The 16,082-nt window shown below is 42.0% G+C and overlaps 2 protein-coding genes across 2 annotated transcripts in view; both read left to right on the forward strand.

The window, feature by feature from the left end:
- The window catches only part of MSLN (mesothelin), a 191,477-nt gene that overhangs the window by 108,130 nt on the left and 67,265 nt on the right, over positions 1 to 16,082 (forward strand). The window lies entirely within an intron of this gene.
- Positions 1 to 16,082, forward strand: part of GNPTG (N-acetylglucosamine-1-phosphate transferase subunit gamma) — a 124,047-nt gene that overhangs the window by 107,517 nt on the left and 448 nt on the right. The gene's annotated exons all lie outside the window — the stretch shown is intronic.

Below are 16,082 nucleotides of genomic sequence, written 5' to 3' on the forward strand. Positions count from 1 at the left end.
CTTGGGAAACTTTATACTGCTTTGAGTGCTGTTGGTCATCCAGAGACCAATTCACCTGATGGTGATGCTGCCTACCCCACTCTTTTATTTTATTTTACCAAGAAATAGGCCATGGTCTACTTTGTCAAATACATTAAAAACCATAGTCACAATATTGTTTTTTTGTTTGCTAAAACAGTCCACCAGATAACATTCTCTCACCTGTTCTGCGAGTGTACTGATTTCGAGAAGAAAAGTCTGGAGCTCAGATACATTTCGACTTTGGAAAATGTTCATCACATTGGTTGCCTCCATCTCTGCGTTCATCCTCAAGCTGTCAGTCAGAATGCCAGACAAGACAACTAGAGTTCCAACCTGGGTTGATGTTAGTAAATCCAGCACTTCAAACTAAAAATAGTAATAATGACAACTCACTGTATTATTTGTTGGATGAACTGACAATAATAAAATAACAATGGGAATTATTTTTCTTGTGTCAACTGATGAGGTCTATGATATAATTTTATAATATTTACAATTTTATAAATTTTATTAACCTGGAAATTCATCGCCCATCCTCATTTTTTCAGATTGTTATTTCCAGCAATCTCAGTCAACATAGACTATAATCATATGATTATACTTTAGCAATATGTGCACAGCTTTGATCCAAAGATAATTTTTTAAAAAAAAAAATTGAATCTGTAAGTCCAAACTAACAATTAAAATCTTGACTGATTGGTATATCCCAACCATTTATCAATAACCACACTGATATACAAATTAGAAAGAACAGACCTAGGGACATGTACAAGGAAATATATATTTTTTAAAAGCCATGAAGGGAGCTACAGCAAACTGTCACATGAGCCGGGGTGGCGCAGCAGGTAGAGTGCTCTACTGCAGGCCACTGAAGCTGACTTGTAGATCTGAAGGTCAGCGGTTCAAATCTCATCACCGGCTCAAGGTTGACTCAGCCTTCCATCCTTCCGAGGTGGGTAAAATGAGGACCCGGATTGTGGGGGCAATAGCCTAGCTCTGTTAAAAAAAGTGCTATTGCTAACATGTTGTAAGCTGCCCTGAGTCTAAGGAGAAGAGCGGCATAAAAATTGAATGAATGAATGAATGAATGAATGAATGAATGAATGAATGAATAAATAAATAAATAAATAAATGTAAAAAGGTGGGTGTGTGTTCTGTCTGGGTTTTCCCAAACCTCAACACCAACTGAAAAAACATCCAGACACTCTGGTAAAAGCCAAAAGTATTTTATAGCTGGAAAAAATAAGCACAAAGGAAAACCTGTCTTCACAACAGACAGGCTATAATACGTTACAGCAGGGTCCTGATGTCCAGTCAATACCACAAGCTTCTTGCTGGCACACCCCCCCAAGGTTTCAATAGTCCAAGGCACAAACCAGGATTGTAAGCCACCAAAGTTCACAGACAGGTCTCACGAATCTCCAAGATAAAACTCCACAAGCCAGGAAGGGTGGGTCCGCCTTTTATCCTTTCCCAAGAGCACCACACCCAAACCCAGCTGTGACCTCTAATGCTGGAAATACTTAGCCAATTGAGTCCGTCTCTGATTAGCTCTCCTTTGTCGCATATCTATGATGTCTTGAGCATTTTCCCCTAAGGAATCCAGGCTGCTTGCTGGGGAGAGCTCCCCCTGGTGGGACTCTGGCTGTCCTTCTTCTTCAGCCTGGGATTCCTCGTCAGTCTGCACCTCCTGTTCCTCAGCCTCTCCCTCTGAGCTGGAAACCGACAGAAGGTCAGCCATTCCCGGAGGGGTCCCAGACTGAACCACAACAGTGTGGGGCAAAGCTACAATCTTAACTCTTTTGATCCACCATGCTACAGTACTGGGCAAGTCTAATTCTTTAGTCTAACTTTTTCACCAAGATCAATGTGAGGATAAGAAGTATGGCCATCCAATTCAGGTCATGATGATGTCACGTGTGAAATCATGAAGTTATTGTACAAATTACATGAACTGTGCAATTTGCATTGCTGACATGATATTACATCCCCCAACTTTGTTCATCCTGTGGGTCCCACTGATAGGTGGAGACAGCTTGGATGAGCTACCTTAAGCGATTTAGGTATGTGGAGAAAGAAATGGTACTTACTCCATTGAAAGATGGATTCAAGTGGACAAAGATGCTGTAATTAGCCAAGTAACTAGAATGTCCAAAGTTTTCATGCAGCCAATCTCTACTGTTCGAAGCTGTGAATGTACATGCAGCTCCTACAATACATATACAAACAAGAAAGTTTAATTAAACAGAAATCATAGTTTGACCAATCTTTCCTTGTGTGCCAGTCCTTCTCCATTTCTGATTCTTTGACTCTATGTTTCCTCTGTCACCTTATCCAGGACTTTATCCATCCTTACCATTTGTTTTCCATCCCCTAAACCAATGTTTCCCAACCTTGGCAACTTGAAGATATTTGGACTTCAGCTCCCAGAATTCCTCAGCCAGCATTTGCTGGCTGGGGAATTCTGGGAGTTGAAGTCCAAATATCTTCAAGTTGCCAAGGTTGGGAAACACTGCCCTAAACAATATCTGTACATCCAAAGCAAGCACACAAAAGTTTTACTTTCATTTGATTGAAGCTGCTTTATTTATTCCAAATTTCTATGGAACATTACTTGGTTCAACAGGGGAGATGTTAGCTCTTACAAAGTCAATTTACATATTTGAAATGACGAGACATTTTTGCCCAGGAAAGGGCAAAATTCTTTGGGAAACTGTCCTGCAAAATCATAAGGAAGATTTTATGCACATTTTGGAACTGAGTGATGCCAAAATAGAATCAATTGCATGTTTACATACATACAGCTTTATGTATTTAAAAAAAATACTCTCTAGTGGATTGGGTCCTAGCCTACATCTTGAGGCAGCCAAGATGGAGTGGCCTGGGCTGGGGGAGAACAAGTATTGGACTGGGAGCTGGCAGACTTGAGTTCGGTTCCCACACAGCCAAAGAAGTTCACTAGTGATTTTCGGCCAGTGACTTTATCCCTTCCCAACCTGCTTCACAATCTATTGGGAAAATCAGGAGCAAACACTATGTATATTGCCTTCAGCTTCTGTCACAAAAAGTGAAGTTTACATATGATAAATAAATAAACCTTTCAAGATAACATTAAGATTTGAGGTTGGTTAAAACTGAGCAACTTTGTGTTCATGGGCACTAGCCCAAAATGATTTCCCAATTTATTTTTGGAATTGTTCAGAAAAAAACCAAATAATATCAGAAACAATCACCTTCTTTTGCAAGCTGCCCTTCAAGGAAATTCAAACGATTTTGAAAGACAGCAAGCTGAGTCATTGGATTTAGTTTGTAATAAACAGAATTTAGACCTTTGTAGCTGCAAAAGTAGAAAAGAAAATGAATCGTTACATACTGCATGTCAAGTAACACAGGATCCCACACTTTGAACAGAGCCGTGTGTTTACACTGCTGTGCTATCTCTTTTCTCTAATCATTATTCCAGATCAGCACAAACACAACAGAAATACTTTTCTTTGATCCCCATCCCCATCAGCTTTTCTAGTTGTACCATCCTATACACTAGGACTATTATTATTATATCCCTTTACTTCCAGAAACTATTTGGCAAAGTATATTTCCATTAAATAAAGCACATTTAAAATTGCCTGAAACTAAACATAAAAGTTATATGAGAGTTACATTGCCATTAAAATCGTGAATATTTTAACTAGAAAATATGTAGTGTTTTTGATTCAACTCTGAACAGATGCTTTCGAGTGTGTGGGGCACAAATGTTAATCCTATCACCAACTCTTGAAAACAGCTCTGTCTTTTCCCCGAGACCTATGATAGCTGCAGAAGGCAGTTGTATGATCTGGGGAACAGATGCAGGAGCTTTACAGAATCATGAACAGTGACTGCAGTTGTGTTCCTGGAGCCTCAAGCTTCTTTGCTGAAGAAAACTGAATTGCTACATAACTCTACACATACCTCTGAGGTAAAGAGTACCTCAAAGCTAACATAGCTATTGATATCATATCAACAATGTGTTTTATTTTACTATTGTAATTCAATTTATACATTCTTCACCTTACGGATGATACATGATTGACAGTTGAGGAATAACAGAGCGTTTTGGAATCCGGTTTATGCCAGCAAATTCAAGGCCGTTTACCCTGAGTGGAATTTCACCAGCCAAAACACCTCAGTGCTTCCAAAATATGTCGGCAGTGCCACGTTGGCTACAGATGGATGGACCATTGGGAGAAGGCTGGAGAAACTTAGGGGTTAGCTTTGTATCAATGGATGGGGACTTTAGATTCCATTTGACTCTACAGCAATCAGCATCTCTTAGTAAAAGAACCTTTCGCTTTAATCAAATGGGGTTAACTTCCCTAGAGGATCAGATTGGGGCAGGTGTGACAACCGTACAAAATGTATGTACAGTGGTACCTCTACTTATGAACTTTATTTGTTCCGTGACCAGGTTCTTAAGTAGAAAAGTTTGTAAGAAGAAGCAATTTTTCCCATAGGAATCAATGTAAAAGCAAATACAATGGTACCTCGGTTCTCGAACGCTTTGGTTCTCGTACATTTTGGATACCGAACAAAATTTTCGGCAAAAATTTGCTTCGGTATCTGAAAAAAAATTCGGATACAGAACAGCCACAGAAAATTTTGTTTGTTATCCGAAATGTTACCGTCCATTTAACAGCCTCCCAGTCTCTATAGTCTAACCTCTCCAAGCTGCAGGAAGGGTGGGGGCGGCTGCAATACCGGCAGCTTCGGGGGGCTCCTTTCCTCAGTGCTTCGTCTTGTGCACCAACTTTCTCCTTCCCGGTGGCAGCGGTGGCGACAGCAGTGGCTTCCCTTCAAGGAGCAGCAGCGCCGGGAACGTCACGTGATGAAGGGAAGCCGGTGGAGCCATCTCAGCAGTTGCCGCCACTCCACCGGCTTCCCTTCATCACGTGACGTTCCTGGTGCTGCTACTCCTCGAAGGGAAGCCGCTGCCGTCACCACCGCTGCGGCCAGGAAGGAGAAAGTTGGTGTACAAGATGAAGCACTGAGGAAAGGAGCCCCCCAAAGCTGCCGGTATCGCAGCTACCCCCACTCTTCCTACAGCTTGGAGCGGTTAGACTGTAGTGCTCCTCATATTTTTATCCCATAGGAAATAAAGAAAATAGATTTAATTGGTTCCCAGCGAGTCAACAGGGGCTGGGAACCAATTAAATCCATTTCCATTATTTTCTATGGGATAAATTAATTCGGTACTCGACCAAATCGGTTCTCGACCTCACTTCTGGAACGAATTGGGGTCGAGAACCGAGGTACCACTGTAATGTGTGTGACGGGGGAAACCACAGGGAGGGTGGAGTCCCTGTTTCCTCCCAGGAGATTCCTAGAGAGGCCCCATGGAGGCTTCCCCCTGCCTTTTCCAGTTACAGTTTCGGAGGCTTGGATTTGTAAGTGGAAAATGGTTCTTGAGAAGAGGCAAAAAAATCTTGAACACCCGGTTCTTGTCTAGAAAAGTTCATAAGTAGAGGCATTCTTAGGTAGAGGTACCACTGTACCTCATTTGTACCTATGTTACACATTCAATGATCACTAAAAAATGATGAAGGTTCATCAGGACCGTTGTCTTGACTCCACACACACCCAGACCTTATTCCAAACCTGAACAAACGTACATATCATGGAAGTCCACACAGCCTATCTGAGTTGGAAACAACATCATTATCTTGGTATCAACAAAGGGCAGCAAGCGCACAAGTTTGACTTGGAACAGGTCTTTCAGGGAGGGCGAGCAAAGATCAGGGAAGCTCTGGTTGATCTTGGTCAGAATGGTCTCCAGGGCAAGCGATGCAGCTTTGTGGTCAAGCGGGAAGTCAAGGGATGATCTGGACAACGCATTCAAGAAGCCCTCTATATAGACGACATCTTGGCTGCTGAGGGCTTTGGCCACAGGTTCCATTAGGGTGAGATTGGAGAGGACCTGATGAGTGACCATCAGTTGGGCCAGCTGGGAAGCGGTGAAGACACTGAGAGTGGCAAACTAGAAAGAGGTGAAGAGAAGAGAGTGAGAATAGTACACCCATCAGGAAACTGTCATTGATTAAGCTGAAATAGCTAAACATAGAGCAACATAGTGAGTTGGCTGCCTCATGTGACCTAATTATTTTGATGATAAAATTATAATTATAATTATAATATTATTATTATTATTATTATTATTATATTATTATATTATTATTATTATTATTATTATTATTATTATTATTATTATTAATTGGATTTGTATGCCGCCCCTCTCCGGAGACTCGGGGCGGCTCACAGCAACAGTAAGACAGTGTACAATAATAATCCAATACTAAAAGCGATTAAAAACCCATTAATATAAAAACCAAATATACATATAGACATACCTTGCATAAAATTGTAAAGGCCTAGGGGAAAAGAGTATCTCAATTCCCCCCATGCCTGGCAGCAGAGGTGGGTTTTAAGTAGCTTACGAAAGGCAAGGAGGGTGGGGGCAATTCTAATCTCTGGGGGGGAGTTGGTTCCAGAAGGCCGGGGCCGCCACAGAGAAGGCTCTTCTCCTGGGTCCCGCCAAGCGGCATTGTTTAGTTGACGGGACCCAGAGAAGACCCACTCTGTGGGACCTAACTGGTCACTGGGATTCGTGCAGCAGAAGGCGGTCCCTGAGATAATCTGGTCCGGTGCCATGAAGGGCTTTATTGCTCATAACCAACACTTTGAACTGTGACCAGAAACTGATCGGCAACCAGTGCAGACTGCGGAGTGTTGGTGTAACATGGGCATATTTGGGAAAGCCCATGATTGCTCTCGCAGCTGCATTCTGCACGATCTGAAGTTTCCGAACACTTTTCAAAGATAGCCCCATGTAGAGAGCATTACAGTAGTCCAGCCTCGAGGTGATGAGGGTATGAGTGACTGTGAGCAGTGAGTCCCGGTCCAAATACAAATACCTCCAATATAAAGGAACTTTTTACGAACATGATTTGCCCAGTGGGCTGATATGCACGGTACAAGTAAGCATTCTTTTTTGTGATGATTTTTATTTATTTCCAAACATTTCCAAGCATGTGCAGAATTATCATTGATTGGGTTTTTTTAAAGAGCAGGTATGCCTAAGGTTATATTTCACTTTGGCTGAAGTAGCACCTGTTTAAAAACTGACCACAATACAGTGATCCCTCGTTTTTCGCGGGAGATTTGTTCCAAGAGTACCCATGAAAAACAAATTTCCGTGAAGTAGAGGAAATATATTTTTTTATGTATTTAAGGAGTATTTGGACTTTTAAAACCCACCATTGGCATTAAACAGTCATTCTATAATGTTTCTCAGCTGGAACTACATGTGATATCCTACCAGTTTCTTTAATAGAATACAGTATTACTGTAGAAGAAATTTATGAATTTTTAATGGATTTAAAATTTTCAATGGATTTAATGGATTTAAGCCCCCTTTGAAAACACATGAAGTAGCGAATCCGCAAAAGATGAACCGCGAAGTAGCGAGGGATTACTTCCGTATGTGACTGGAGTGCCTTGATCTTAGAACAAAAAGCTTACAGTGTTTATTTAGTGCTGCCATAGTATCTGTTGAATGTTCAAAAGGTTTTGCTAGCTGAAACACTTTATCAAAGGCCAACAAAGTGAAGGAGAAACAACCTTACCCCATCAAAACCACTCCAGATCTTTGTAAAGTCATTGTAGGAGGCATAATTTTGAAAGCTCTTCCAGTTGCTTTGTATCCATTCTTTAGGTGATCTTTTCTGGCATCCTGAAAGGCAATATAAAGATAAATAAAAATAAATCGGAGGGGACCTTGGTTGGAAGAGTAATTTTTGGGTTGGTAGAGCAACTTTCTGTGTGACTGGGCCATAATTACCAAAATTATCTAGCTCCTCCTTGGATTCAGAACAAGAGTTAATGATACAGCCACGCATGCGGAGAGCGATGCATAGGCAGCAACAACTGAGAGATTATTATCAAAGAAAATGAGGCCACCCGTGGTTGGGTGGGGCTGTGGTAATTAGTGAGGCTGCTATAAATAGCAAACTGTAGGTTTGGCCATTGTGGAGGATTATCTGATCGTTGTGTTTTGTGCCTGCCTTGCTGACTTTGACCTTTGTGTGTTGCTTTTCCCCCGCTTTGAAACTAAACCAGAGCAAAGGGTGTTTCACTTTGTGAAAAGAAGAAGGACTGTGAATTGCCTCACAGCTGCAAGCTAAGTATCACAGAACTGATAAGGGACTTGTACCAATTACCAGTTTGTTTTGGAGACCAGTGCTCTTTGCTATACCAAAAGAGGGCTTAGTTTAAGTCAATTTTCCTTATAAAGAACATTGTTTTGAATTTTCAAACGTGTGTGTCTGAAATTTGTACCTGTGAATTTTTGGGAGGAGTCTAGCAGAGAGCCCGACAGAACAGAACTCTTATACAATGAAACATACAAAGTTATTTCTAAAGCAGGCTAAGTTATGCTAATGACCAAATTGTGATTTTTTTAGCTGGAATTATAATTTATTTCAGATGTGAATCAGGAGTGGGAGATTGCCCTGTATCTCCCACTCCTACACTTACGGAATATGGTAAGGAATCTCCCAATCCAGCTGGCCACCAACTGCCTTGTGCTGTTATCCATATCGGGGTACATACTGTCTAAGGCCTGGACCCTAATGAAAGGAAGACAAAGAGTCAAAAACCCTGTGAATAGGGATATGCTTCAAACATTCTTTTTATGGATAGTTGGTGTTGTGTTTGGGCTTGGGCCAGCCGTTGCTCCCACAGATGGGAGAGATGCGGCACAAATTGAGTGCGAAAGCCTGGCTGACAGCCAGGAAAATGTGGCAGACAGCCATGAGGATGAGGTCACTGGTTCAGAGGAGTTGGCAGACAGCACGCAGGACCCAGCAGACAGCCAGGGGATTTGGCAGGCAGTCACTCAGACAGTCTATCTTCCTTGGATTCCTCTGCAGACCAGCTCATAGACATGCGTAGCCAAAGAGCCATGCAAAGGAGGGATCAATTAAAGGATTATTACCGGTGATCAGAGTAGCACCTGGGCTGGGTGTGGTTCTTATACTGAGGGCTGGGTGTGGTTCCCTTAATGAGGGCTAAACAGAGGCAAAAGGCAAACTGTGGCTGTTTATCTGTGTGACTTTGTGGTTCCTGCTCTGAAGTTTCTGTTCTGTGCCTTTGGATTTCAACCCAGCCTTTTCAGGCACGTGGGAGGTGAAACCTCTGGGACTTGCTGTTTGCTCTCGAGTCTCCAAGATTCAAAGGACTCCTGAAACGTTTCTGCTCCATGCAGGTTGTCTTTGTTTGCTTTTTCCTGTGTTTTGTATTTGGGCTGATTTACGCCTTGCACTATGGTTTATTCCTGACAAGAAGGACTGTTTTTGTTAACCCTTTTTTGTTTGGTTAATACAAGTTTGCTGATTAGAACAGCATGTGTGTGTTTGATTTCTTTTCCTTGGACTGTTATGAATTGCCTGAGCCCAGTCAGGCAGAACAGTTGGTCTTTAGGATTTCAAATTTTACTTCCCATCTCACCTGCTTCAAACCTAGTAGGCTATCTGAATCCTAGCCTGCATTAGGTAGATTCTATTTTTTATCTGCAATATCTAGACCAGGGGTCTCAAACCCGGGGCCACTTTAACACTTGTGGACTTCAACTCCCAGAATTCCTCAGCCAGCAAAGCTCAACACTTCACCTCAGAAAAGATGGCTGAGGAATTCTGGGGGTTGAAGTCCACAAGTGTTAAAGTGGCCCAGGTTTGAGACCGCTGATCTAGACAATCATTTAGAATATCTGGAAGGGTTATGCATAATTTGCAATTGTCTTTGCAAATGGGCACAATGCAAATAGAAATAGAAAGTACTGTATAGAAATTTGTACTTTTCTGAATTTTGTACAGCAGTTTGGAATTTGCCCCAACCTTTTAGGCACCAGGGGTCAGTTGAGATAATTTTTTTTCCTTGCCCACGGGAGGGGACATGGTCTTGCATGTTGCCTGTAATCTGCAGAGGGGGCTTCACTTGTTAACCTGGACTGGTTGCTGTCCATGGTGCTGGTCCACTGACTGGGGGTTAGGGAGCACTGGCTTAAGGGGACACGCACACCAGGGCAAAAGGCAAGTTCTTTACAGAATTTGTTGCATTCAGAGTGATGAGTCTGAAATGCATTGTAATGTTCTGATCAAACTTTTAGATAGCTATATAAAGAGCCATCTGTGGCTAAAAAAATGAATTATAGATTATTATTATTATTATTATTATTATTATTATTATTATTATTAATATTTATTGGATTTGTATGCCACCCCTGTCCGCAGACTCGGGGCAGCTAACAACAATGATAAAAAACAACATGTAACAATCCAATCTAATAAAACAACTAAAAACCCTTATTATAAAAACCAAACATACACACAAACATACCATACATATTTATTTATTAGATTTATTTATACATAACTTGTAATGGCCTAGGGGAAGGAATATATTAACTCCCCCATGGGGCCGCCACAGAGAAGGCTCTTCCCCTGGGGCCCGCCAAACGACTTTGTTTGGTCGACGGGATCTGGAGAAGGCCAACTCTGTGGGACCTTATCGGCCGCTGGGATTCGTGCGGTATAAGGTGGTTCCGGATGTATTCTGGGCCAATACCATGTAGGGCTTTAAAGGTCATTACCAACACTTTGAATTGTGACCGGAAACCGATTGGCAGCCAGTGCAGGCCGCGGAGTGTTGCAGAAACATGGGCGAATCTACGTAGGCCCATGATGGCTCTTGCGGCTGCATTCTGCACGATCTGAAGTTTCCGAACACTTTTCAAAGGTAGCCTCATGTAGAGAGCGTTGCAGTAATCGAACCTCGAGGTGATAAGGGCATGAGTGACTGTGAGCAATGACTCCCTGTCCAAATAGGGCCGCAACTGGTGCACCAGGCGAACCTGGGCAAATGCCCTCCTTGCCACAGCCGAAAGATGATGTTCCAATGTCAGCTGTGGATCGAGGAGGACGCCCAAGTTGCGGACACTCTCTGAGGGGGTCAATAGTTCTCTCCCCAGGGTAATGGACGGACAGATGGAATTGTCCTTCTTGGGAATTCATAAATATTCAATAAATGAGTCACATAACAACAACTAAATTTGCGCAGTTTTTTCCAGTTAAATACAATGAAAAGGAGGGGGGGGGGGTTTAATGCTATTTCCTTAATTTTTCTTAGGAATCTGCACATTTGCCTAGAATGTTTTATTTTATTTGAATGTTTTTATGTTTTTATTGACTTCTTTCCTTCATTTTGTTTACTGAGGTTTCTAGAAAGAATGGACTTCAAATGTTTGAATTAGCAAAAAGAATATTGAGATACAGGTAGATCTCGACTTATGACCACAATTGAGCCCAAAATTTTTGTTGCCAAGTTGAGTTTTGCTCCACTCCGTGACCTTTCTTGCCACAGTTGTTAAGTGAATCACAGGAGTTGTTAAATTAATAACCTAGTAAACTGACTTGCCCACTGAATTTGCATGTCAGAAGTCGCAAAACAGATCACATGACCCTCCCTCTCCCTCTTATATAAAGTGGTTAACATTCAGATGGTTACAGAGGCTGGGGAGATTGTTGGTGTGCCTTTCGTCCCCTGTCCAATTGTCTTTCCTTTCTCTCACTTATCATATATATTTTCTTTCTTTCATATATCCTCTCCTCTAAGTTCACTTTACCCTTATATATATTACTACATGTCTATTTTTCTTCCTATGTATTTGTGTATTGGACAAATGAATAAATGAAGAAAAAAATTAGGAGGAAAGAGGGAGAGTGATGTTGGTAAAGGAAGGTGAAAGCAGCTTCTTAACTATCCTTCCCCCTTTTCAACTATTCTTTTCAGCACTTCTTCCTTTTTCTTGTATACTTCTGTATTTGTCTTTTAGCTGGGTCAAAGCTTTTAATAAGAAATGATTTTTAAAACTCATTCAAATAGTTGTTACTTACATTGTTCTGAAGCCATCGCAGGTGATTGGAATTTGAGTCATGCAGTCTAAGATGTTGGTGTTCACATCTGTCAAGTAAGGGTACAAGGTCTCTTGGAACCAAGAGGAGAGGAAGCCAGCATTTGACACCAGAGGATCTGCCTTAATTTTTTCCCATGCTGCATTCAGCAAGAACCTTTTGAAAGCTGGTAGCATCTGGTCGCTGGAGACCTAAAACAGCAGGCATGTTAATTTGAGGATCTTTGGGCAAACGGATTGCTTTTATGTATGTCAGAGGAAAGCAGAAGGAAAATAAAGCCCCCTCTTATTAGAAACATAGAAACATAGAAGACTGACGGCAGAAAAAGACCTCATGGTCCATCTAGTCTGCCCTTATACTATTTCCTGTATTTTATCTTACAATGGATATACAGTATGTTTATCCTAGGCATGTTTAAATTCAGTTACTGTGGATTTACCAACCACGTCTGCTGGAAGTTTGTTCCAAGGATCTACTACTCTTTCAGTGAAATAATATTTTCTCACGTTGCTTTTGATCTTTCTCCCAACTAACTTCAGATTGTGTCCCCTTGTTCTTGTGTTCCCTTTACTATTAAAAACACTTCCCTCCTGAACCTTATTTAACACTTTAACATATTTAAATGTTTCGATCATGTCCCCCCTTTTCCTTCTGTCCTCCAAACTATACAGATTGAGTTCATTAAGTCTTTCCTGATACGTTTTATGCTTAAGACCTTCCACCATTCTTGTAGCCCATCTTTGGACCCGTTCAATTTTGTCAATATATTTTTGTAGGTGAGGTCTCCAGAACTGAACACAGTATTCCAAATGTGGTCTCACCAGCGCTCTATATAAGGGGATCACAATCTCCCTCTTCCTGCTTGTTATACCTCTAGCTATGCAGCCAAGCATCCTACTTGCTTTTCCTACTGCCCGACCACACTGCTCACCCATTTTGAGACTGTCAGAAATCACTACCCCTAAATCCTTCTCTTCTGAAGTTTTTTGAATTCAAGGAGGTGGGGGATTTCCCATGAAACAGAATAACAGAGTTGGAAGAGAAAGTGGAAGTCTTCTAAACCAACTCAACTTAAGCAAGAAACCCTATAACTTTTCAGACAAGTGGTTCTCCAATCTTTTCTTGAAAACCTACAAAGTTGGAACACTCACTATTTCTGAAAGCAAACCATTCCACTGATTAACTGTTCTCATTATTGGGAAATTTCTGCTTAGTTCTAGGTTGGATCTCTCTTTGATAAGTTTACATCCATTGCTCCTTGTCTTGCCCTCATGTGTGAATAGATCAATCCCCTGTTCTTTATAACAGCCCCTTATTACAATGTCTTACAAATATGCAAAACAACAACAACCCAGAACACAAAATTCAATCTGGGCAGATACAACCTCATAGATGACCCTCAGTCTGTCAAGGACCTTGGAGTACTTATTGCAAATGATCTAAGTGCCAGAGCTCACTGTAGCAGCATTGCCAAAAAGGCATTAAAAATGGTTAAGCTAATCTTGTATATCTTCTTCTCTGGTAATATTGAACTACAAACTAGGGCCTAAGAGAGAACCTTAGGGTACCCGTTGCCATTTCTCTTGTGATCTAGCTTGTCAAATGCCTTACTGAAGCCTAAGTATATTATGTCCATAGCATTTCACCCGTCCACTAATCACTTTGTTAAAGAATGCAATAAGATTTATCTGGCACAGTTTATTTTTGACAAACCCATGTTGGCTTCTGGTTATAACTTTGCTTGCTTCTAGATGTTTGCAGATTATTCCTTATTTTTCCCAAGATCTTCCCTGGTATTGATGGGTCTGTAGTTTCCTGGATCCACCCCCTTGCCCTAATTTTTTGAAGATGGGAACCACGACAGCTCTTTTCCAGTCCTCTGGTAGTTCCCTGGTGCTCCAAAATCTTGGAAATGTATGGTTCAGTAGTTTGGAGATAACATCCGGCAGCTTTTTCAGAACTCTGGAATGTATTATAGCTGGTCCTAGTGATTTGAACTCTTTTAGAATGGATAGGTGAACCCTTACCATTTTCTTGCCTATACATTACACCAGGCGTCCCGAAACGTGGCAACTTTAAGACTTGTGGACTTCAACTCCCAGAATTCTCCAGCCAGCATAGCTATCCAAAGCAGTTTAAAAATGCTGGCTGGAGAATTCTGGGAGTTGAAGTCCACAAGTCTTAAAGTTGCCAAGTTTGAAGACCTCTGCACTACACTGTTCATATTATACTGGAAAACCTAATTTGAGGGAGGCATTCACGTCCCCACTTACAAATGATGACCTGAAATAATAATAATAATAATAATAATAATAATAATAATAATAATTATTATTATTATTATTATTATTATTATTATTATTATTATTATTATTATTAATTGGATTTGTATGCTGCCCCTCTCCACAGACTTGGGGCGGCTAACAACAATGATAAAAAACAACATGTAACAATCCAATTTAATAAAACAACTAAAAACCCTTATTATAAAAAACCAAACATACACACAAATATACCATACATCACTCGTAATGGCCTAGGGGAAGGAGTATCCTAACTCCCCCATGCCTGGCGACAAAGGTGGGTCTTGAGTAATTTGTGAAAGACAAGGAGGGTGGGGGGCATTCTAATCTCTGGGGAGAGTTGATTCCAGAGGGCCAGGGCTGTCACAGAGAAGGCTCTTCCCCTGGGGCCTGCCAAACGACATTGTTTGGTCGACGGGACACGGAGAAGGCCAACTTTGTGGGACTTTATCGGCCGCTGGGATTCGTGCAGTAGAAGGCGGTTCCGGATGTATTCTGGCCCAATGCCATGTAGGGCTTTAAAGGTCATTACCAACACTTTGAATTGTGACCGGATTGTGTTGCAGAAATGTGGGCAAATCTAGGAAGCCCCACGATGGCTCTCGCGGCCGCATTCTGCACAATCTGAAGTTTCCGAACACTTTTCAAAGGTAGCCCCATATAGAGAGCGTTGCAGTAATCGAACCTCGAGGTGATGAGGGCATGAGTGACTGTGAGCAATGACTCCCTGTCCAAATAGGGCTGCAACTGGTGCACCAGGCGAACCTGGGCAAACGCCCTCCTCGCCACAGCCGAAAGATGATGTTCCAATGCTCCCCCACCAGCACTGATGTCCCTGGTTGCATTTGCCTTACCTCCATGCTCATCTGATTCAGAGCATCCTGCAAAGTGCTGAGCTGGACTCCTTCAAAAAGCAACAGGAAAGCCTCTTGACCAGGCTGGGCAGCAGGGTCCCTCAGGGAGCACATGAGAATGGAGACCAGTTTTTTTGAGGTCAGACTGGAAACCTGAAGCACAAAACCTGTTAGCTTATTGTGTTATTTTCACTGAAAGAAGGAATGTACAAATATAAAGAGAAGCCCCAAATGTCCAGTTTCACAACTCTGAGATCGTGACCAATAGCCAGAGGGGTTGGAGACAAATGGCGACTCTGGGTCTAGTGCTTTACACACCCATTTGCTTTGCCTATATGCCGAGATAAAACTCATTCCTTGGTCTTTGATTTGATTTGATTTTATTGGATTTGTATGCCGCCCCTCTCTGTAGACTCGGGGCAGCTAACAACAGTAGTAAAACAGCATATGACAATCCAATATTAAAACAGTTAAAAACCCTTATTGTAAAACCAAACGTACATAAAGACATACCATGCATAAAATTGTAAAGGCCTAGGGGGAAAGAGTATCTCAGTTCCCCCATGCCTGGCAGCAGAGGTGGGTATTAAGAAGCTTACGAAAGGCAAGGAAGGTGGGGGCAATTCTAATCTCTGGGGGGAGTTGGTTCCAGAGGGCCGGGGCCGCCACAGAGAAGGCTCTTCCCCCGGGTCCCACCAAGCGGCATTGTTTAGTTGATGGGACCCAGAGAAGACCCACTCTGTGGGACCTAACTGGTCACTGGGATTCATGCAGCAGAAGGCGGTCCCTGAGATAGTCTGGTCCGGTGCCATGAAGGGCTTTATACCAACACTTTGAATTGTGACCGGAAACTGATCGGCAACCAATGCAGACTGCAGAGTGTTGGTGTAACATGGGCATAT

Source organism: Erythrolamprus reginae, chromosome 9 (assembly GCF_031021105.1).
Source record: "Erythrolamprus reginae isolate rEryReg1 chromosome 9, rEryReg1.hap1, whole genome shotgun sequence".
Lineage (NCBI taxonomy): Eukaryota > Metazoa > Chordata > Lepidosauria > Squamata > Dipsadidae > Erythrolamprus > Erythrolamprus reginae.